This window comes from Adiantum capillus-veneris, chromosome 14 (genome assembly GCF_014529385.1).
Source record: "Adiantum capillus-veneris isolate H3 chromosome 14, ASM1452938v2, whole genome shotgun sequence".
Classification (NCBI taxonomy): Eukaryota; Viridiplantae; Streptophyta; class Polypodiopsida; order Polypodiales; family Pteridaceae; genus Adiantum; species Adiantum capillus-veneris.
This window is the reverse complement of record NC_140944.1, coordinates 1,274,545-1,282,831: the sequence shown is the minus strand read 5'-3', so window position 1 is coordinate 1,282,831 and position 8,287 is coordinate 1,274,545.

Below are 8,287 nucleotides of genomic sequence, written 5' to 3'. Positions count from 1 at the left end.
TGCCCATATATATGCACAAAAATAGAAACAAAAGCAGTCCTTTGACTCACATTTACTGACCAAAGTTTTAAAATTAGGGGATTTACTTCTAGTATACTCATTAAAATAACATATGCCCAAATTCAAGAAAAAATGGCATGGTCCTTTTGTAACTGGTTAGCCATGGTAGATGGAGAAATAATGGAAAATTGGATTAGTGAATGTCGACTCCGTAAATACAACCTTCCCTTAACTAATGAACTTGTGCAAAGAATGCATGCATCAAAGGAAAGGAAGCTTAAATGACAACAAGTTATTGAGGAGGCTCAAGAAGAAGCTCGTATTCAAGTTCTCAAACAAAAAGCAGCAAGACAACCTGCTCTCCAAGCTGACCACTAAGTACCCTCCACATTCAACCCTTAGCAACGAATGAGGTAGAGACTGATGACGAGTGGCTAGATGGTCGTGATAAGCAAATCAATATGAATCTAAACAACAATTACAAAGTTAAAGCTCTAGAAGATACAAGGGTTCGAGTCAATGCAATCAACTATTCCACTTACAGAAAAGCAACTACTCAACCACTTGAGTACTATCATGCCACTATCAAGGGCTGCAACAGGAGCGGCACTCCAACTTTAGGAAAAATCAACTTGAATATTAAGGTTCATGGATTCTCTTGTCCGCATATGTTCATCTGTATAGAGGATGAACACATGAACGAGAACCTAATATTAGGCGTTCCATGGATGAGAACCTACAAAGCAATTCAAGACTGGGATACTAAAATTCTAGAGCTCACACTTAAAGGAGGACAATTAAAAGTACCATTTTTCTACAATAAATAGGAATGGAAGGAAGATTTAGGTGATTTTGAATCGAACAACCTGAGTCATTGACCACAATTACAACTACATCTCGAATAATGACTTCTACTACTCCACCAATGCAAGGAACCAGGCAAGTTTGGATACCCAAAATTCAATTGTTCAACCAATCTTAGTAAATCTGGGTGCCGAAAAGATTGTTATGCACCACCAACAACCATAAGAGCAAACAATTGCATCCATCATTTCAACAAGCACCACCACTACTAATGAAGAAATGGATATGGAGAAACGTGCAGTTCAAAATAGAAGACTAGTTGCCCAAAGCAGACAAGTCAGACTATGGGTATCAAAGACCCCACCGCAACTCAAACCAACCTCCATCAAGTACAGTGGACATCTAAAGTCAAACCACCAACCACGATTGGACCCATCGTCTCCAGCCACCAGAACACCGCGCAGATGGTACATGTCGCACCATAAATGTGCTCAAGTGCTACAGAGTTTACTCTTTCAAGAGAGTTCAACCACATTATACCTCAACATTGAAAATCTAAGTACAATACTCAAGACCCACCTCTTGAACATCATAGTGTGTTTAACTACATTGACATCAATAGCATTATAGGGACAATCAGGGCTATGCAGAGACACGACTTTGTAACCCACGCACTGCACAACCAGAATAGTTATTCTGGCGGATTGAAGCAAGGAGGGGGGAGACAATCTGAAAAGGAACAAAACATATTGACTTGGACAAGATACGGGTAATGTTTTGAAGTAATTGTGTGTTAACATATTATCTTTCTTGAATAAGTTATCTAAGTGCCCATGCAACACAATGATTGGGGAATGCAACGAGTTAATCCCTTAGTATGTGTATATATTGTACATAACTGCATGAAAATCATAAATAGTGCAGTTTTTTTGATGGTGGCTCATTAGTAGTGCAGTTTTTACTTATAAATAGTGCAGTTTTTACTTCTATTGTACGTATGCTTGGTTAACTCATTAATTTTCTGAACATAACTTCTTACTGACAATTTCCCTTGTTTAATCTTACTTAGCTCACAGAGGATGTCCTCATCTCCCCTGTTGTTTGAATATTCCAGCCTGAAAGCCTTGAGCAATTTGTTGTATGATCTGAGTTGGCAAGCTGGTTAAAGGTAGTACCATTTCCTCGCTGCATCCTTTAGTGTCTGAGGAAAGTATTCTCCCCAGTCATCTTCATCAATATTCTTCAACTCAGCATAATGTTCAAAAGCTTGGAAATGAACATCTGGATCATCTTTCTTCCCTCCTTTGAACATTGGGAAAGAGATCTTCAATGAAGAGGTATAATCATGCCAGTCAGCATCGTCTCTACTTCTTCTGACCTTTGGTGCCTGGCTTCTTCGTGAAGACTTCTTGTAGTGGTCTGTATAAGCATCCCAATCAATCTCTTCTTCGGTCTCTTCTCTGGCTTTTTTGTTGGAACTGTGACGACTACCCTTGTTGCCCTTGGCCCCATCCCCGTGTGTGGATCGAGAACTCCTGGTCTTGCGTTCTTCCCACTCAGGCCTTCTCCTCCGAGAATGACTGGAGTGCTGAGAGTTCTTGGCCTCATCAACGTGACTATGCTCCTCCTGAGCCTCTGTCTCAGTCACCGTGTCCTTCTTAGGATCATACTCTCTTTCTGATTCCTCAAGAATAGGATTGACGCAGTTGGAATCAGTGCCTAATCGGGTAGAGTGTTTACAACCACGACTGGCTTTGGGCGCCATCAATACAGCTGAAAATTCTAACTGGGAGATAAGAGCAAGCAGTTCTAACCATTGTGATCGTCAAAATGGAATTGGAGCTAATCTCTTCATATAGTTGATTCCAATGTTAGAATTTAAAGCTACTAGATAGTCGTCAATTTAGTTAGTGAAACTAGAATAGAGAACTGAGACTGGACTGAAATAGTTAACTGAACTAAAATAGTATACTGAGATAAGAGAGATACTGAACGACTGGAAAAGTATTTGCAGATTCAGATTAATAGTTCAAGGACAACCGGTATAGTGTGTAATATGTTTAAGCTCAAATGATTACAGCAGTAATGATTATAGAGTGAAGCTAGAGGCAAAGAGCTCGTAACACGAGAATGCTTGGAGAGCTAAAGCCGAAAGACAAACAGCCAAGCCAAGAACTAATAGTCATAGAAAACCCAATTACAATGTAACGGGTCCTATTTATAGCTTCCAAAAGTTACTGTAATAACTGCCTTCAGTAATTACTGATATGTGATTGATCCACTGTTCGGCCTTCTAAGAGATAGTTCCTGCCTGTTGGATTCTCCTCGCCTTCTACAATACCCCTCAAGCAACCCCCTAGCTTGCTTGGGTTGAGACTCCCTTGTAGCTCATGATTGAAGATCATTGGACCTCTCCAAGCCTAGCCAATCACATGCAAGGGCATCTCAAGCAACAAGGCTAGCCTTGAGACAAGTGTCCCCCTTTCCCCTTTGAGAGAGAGGACTTGATAAATGCTAAAACAATTAATTAAATTAACTAGTTTATCATTGGACCCCTTGGGAGGCCAACCAATAGGCTTTAGGCATACCATGAGGGCAACATGAAGAGGAACTTGACAAGTGTCCTATATACTTTCTTTGAACCAAGCTTTTCTTGTGTGAGGGTGTGTGTGTGTTCTCTCTCTACCCCATTGTTGTAGGGCTTGCCCCCTCGTTGTAGGATAGTTGTTTACTTTTGCATACCTTACTCCCAAGCACCTTAGTCAGCAAGCATGACAAAGCACCTCAAGCGTGGGTAGTGTTTTCTCCCCACACTTAAAACATTTATGGTCCTTGCGAAAAGCTTCAAGCTCTTCAGGAGAGAGTTTGTTTTTACCTTTGTAAACTCCCTTCTCCTTGGACTGATTGTTGTTGTTGTTGTTGTTGGAATTGCCTTGGGAAAAAATTTGGGCATTGGTTTTCCCCTTTGCATCATTTTTGTCTTTATTTTCCATGGGCTTGACATTCCATCTACCCCCTTGTTGGAAATTGATGCACAAAGCAACCATGGTGTGGTGGATTACTTTGGTAATAGAACCAGGCAGTTGGGAGTTTACATACTTGACCATCTCTTCAGGTAATCCCGCACAAAACTGTTGCTTTTGCTCGGCAAAGTCTATCCCGTGAGATTTAAGTCCCAAAATGTGTCCACATATTTGTGAATAGACTCATGGGAGAGAGTCTTCAAACTGCACCATTCGGTGAGCACTTTGTCCTTTGCATCGCTTGCAAGGAATTGCTTCATGATGGAAACTCATAGAGTTTTCCATGTCTTTGGGGCTTCGCCGTTTCCACGAAGGCTAGCCTCACCATTGATGACCCGATTTCTGGAAGTTCATAGCTACATGGCATAGCTTGGAGGACTTTGTGAATCCCTCTTCTCCAAAGGCCGCATCAAATTGCTAGCTGAAGGCCAATACTTTGTCGGTGGCACCAAAAGTGCCATCATAGGTGAGAAAAGAGATACTCTTTCCTCCCTCTTTGGACTTGTTGAGCTTTTGTGACCTTCGCCATGCTGGGTATGTTTTGCAATGTCCTCCCCTCTTGTATGCTCTAGGAGAGTAGCCATAGATTTTGTCGGAAGAGGAGGAAGGTGAAGAAGAAGGAGAAGAGGGTGACCTCTTTCTTGCCCTTTTCTTCCTTTGTTTCCTCTCTTCCTGCTTGGAGTAACATGGAGAAGGACTGTGGATTGAATGTCTCCTCTTGGGAGGAGTTGGCAATCGTCTAGATCGTCGTCTTCGTGGAGCCACATCATCAGAGGAGCTTAAAGTTTCATTACTTTCTTGCTCTTTGGATTCCTCCTCTTGATGGGAGAGAGTCTTCTTTTGGGGGTCTCTTCAAGAGGCCTCCTAAGCTCTCTCTCCTCTTGGAGAGGAAGGAAAATCCCATAAATGCGAGTTGTTGAGTAACTTTGGCTTGCAAAGCAGGGTTGCCCATAGCTTGTTGCAACCTAGTAACAAGATAATTGACAAGCATGGGGGCATCATCATTAGCACCTTCATGTGCAAAATCAAAGCTATCAATGTTCATTCTACTCTCTTGGTTATTGTCAGCCATGTTAACAAAATTTGTCTACTTACTTAGTGTATGATTTGGCAATTCAAAACCTTACTTACCACTCCTCTTAGCCTTTGAAAATTGGCAATTAAGTATCTACACCCACGGCTCAAAGTGGTTAATTATAGAGAGTAGTGGGGTGGGTCTAGTATTGTAGAATTGCCAAGGGCTATAGCTCCTTTTGAACTTCTTATGGCTCAATAATGGTAAAGCCATAGGCAAGTCTAAAAAGACCCCATAATTAATTCCAAAGCTCCCGAGGTGTGCACCATATCACACATAGTGGGCTCAACAAAACCGATAATAGATCACAGTCCTACTTACCCTAATATAATTAACAAAATCAACCATTTATAAGCTACTTAAGGACCTCTTCTCTTAAGCAACAAAAGAGAAACCAAATGCCATTATACCAATGTAATGGAAATGGCCTACTATTAACTTGGAGAGTAGCAAAAATTAGAGGAAGTACTTTTGTGAAATTACTTTGTGTGCATAGAGGGTTAACTTAATTGATGGTAGCAACATAAACATAGCATTTAGTTAACTTGGCATGAACAATACTTTTGCAAGAGAGAGAGTTTAGAGAACATGACAACAATTGAGGATCAGATTTATGTGGAGTCGGTCCCCCCTCCAATAGGCATTTGTATTATAGTTTCTCCCATCAAGAGAGACTTGGTACAATACAATCTTTGTATTTATTTTGACCTAGCTGATGCAATGAAGATGGAAAGATTCATGCATCATGAGCATAACATAAACTTTGTGGAAATCATTAACTATCCCAAGCCTCAATCCCAAGGCCTCAAAGACCTTCGAAGGTGTATCTAGCTAGCAAGGAATGAGGGTAGGGAAGAGGAAGAAGAAACATTTCATAGGAGAAAGAATTAGTTCCTCACTTATCATCACTCTTCTGGCTAGCATACATAATAGCATAGTAATTAAGATGGAGAAGATGGCAAGCTTAAGTATTGAAGCATGGCTCTTGGTTGGATTTGCATTCCATAGCCAAGAGTGTTGGTGTAGGCTCTCAACTTCTCTACTAGCTTGGAGAAGGAGATGGAGCTCTTGCACTTTTCACTTCACACAATGAGAGTGTGTGTGGGAGAGAATACCCCTCAAAAAACCCCCTAGCTTGCTTTGCTTGACCTCGCCCCCCCCCCCCCCCCCCCCCCCCCCCCCTTGTAGCTCATGATTGAAGATCATTGGACCTCTCCAAGCCTAGCCAATCACATGCAGGGGCATCTCAAGCAACAAAGGTAACCTTGGGACAAGTTTCCCTCTTTCCCCTTTGAGAGAGAGGACTTGATAAATTCTAAAACAATTAATAAATTAACTAATTTATCATTGGACCCCTTGGGAGGCCAGCCAATAGGCTTTAGGCACACCATGAGGGAAAAAATGAAGAGGAACTTGACAAGTGTCCTATATACTTTCTTTGAACCAAGCTTACCTTGTGTGAGAGTGTATGTGTTCTCTCTCTACCCCCTCTTGTAGGGATCTCCCCCTCCTTGTAGGGATGGTTGTTGACTTTTGCACACCTTACCACCAAGCACCTTAGTCAGCAAGTATGACAAAGAACCTCAAGCTTGGGTAATGTTCCCACAAGCACCTCAAGCTCCCTAGTCGGAAAGCACCTCAAGAACCTTATTCATCAAGCACAACAAGCACCTCAAGCACCTTAGTCATCAAGCACGACAAGCAGCTTAAGCCTGGGCCGGGTTCCCACCTCAAGCTCAGCCCTAGCTTACTTAAGGTCAAAGGACTTTTACACTAACCTTTGGATGTCTTTAATGAAGCTAACCATAAGGTCTTTTAAGCTCCATTGGTTAGCCTTTCTCTTTGACAGACCATCTCTCATTTGGACCCCTTTACCATTGGCCCTGTGTTGAGATAGATTTGTAAGCACATGTCTATATTCTAACCCTTGTTCCCATTTATTCTCCCACATTAATTTTTTAGGACATATTAAGATTATTGCAAGATTTAGCAAGCATATGTTTTTGGTATGATGTGTGGAATAACCATATACATTTTGGAATTAAAACACTTATAATCATTTACCCTACTTCCATTGGATTCTTATTCTTTAGCTTACAAATTTTCAAATTAAGTTAAGTATCTACTAGTACTGGGAATGGGACCCAAGAGAACTTGCTATGGTGGATCACCCGGTCACAAAGCTGTAACCATTGATGGTAAAGGAAAAGGAAAGGCATCGATGAATGCGGATGTGCCACTTGTCCCACAAAGTAACGTTATTGCTCAAGAACAGGTAGAAAATTTTCTTTTTTGTTCCTTGCATTATGAGTAATTAGGAACGAGAAAACTACCTAAACATTGTATCAGTCCCAATTCAAAACCACATCAATTGAACTTGTTAAGGTTCTTTAAGATGTATTAATATGGAAGGATTGTTTGAGGATATAACGTCTGAAGTAGGGAAGAAATGTTTGCATAGTAGGAAAACTCTCAAACCTTCTTCATTCAAAAATCCTATACCGATATAGTCAAAACTCCCTTTGATATCTAGGGAGGAGGGCTTAGCAGAGTGAATGCTAAAGCAGTGCATATGGGTACAAGAGATTACTTGCAGGTTTGTGCTAAGGTTGCAAGTTAGTCACTACGGATTTGTGCCCAAATTGCAGGACAATTTAATTGTATGGGAAACTAAAGACACCGGGAGCTATAAACTCTAGCCAAGAGGAGTGAACTCTTGGGGTTTGGATATTTTAATGAAGAAGGGTCGTATGTTGGTTTTCTTCTAGGAAAGATTGTTTTGGTGCCACTTTGATAATGCTTGAAGGGCTATTTTAACAAACTTGTGATAAGAACCCTTTAAAAGGAATTTTATGTATGAACAATCATGTGGTATTAATAAGAAAACAAGCTAAAAAGTGTGATTGTGGGGTGGAAAGTGGGGTCTGGCTCTAGTTGTCAGCAAGGATGGGTGGTCTCGATTAGTCGAGAAACTCTCCACTCCTCATTGATAGAAGAAGCAAAACGAGAGATTCATTGTGCCAAGAGTCGAGAAGTCCCAATTGTACGTGCCTCTAAAAATTATGGGGGGGAAGTCATTTGGGGTTTCCCTCTTTTGAAAGGTGAGAATTAGGAACGCTAGATTATTGTGCTTTCCCTACGAGACAAGGATGGGAACCCTTTTCAATCGAGCTACTTGGTGATTAGAGCATGTCCATTAGAAATCTTGTCTATTTGAATATGCTTTTCTCAATCGATTAGGACCTAGCAACCTATCAGGTACTCTCCTTTTTCCAAATGGATATGGTAATGGGGTGGGGACCTCACACGTGGTATCAGAGCCTAGGTTAAGAAACTAGAAAAATCATTATTGTTTGAAAATTTGGAAAAATAAATTGGAGACTTA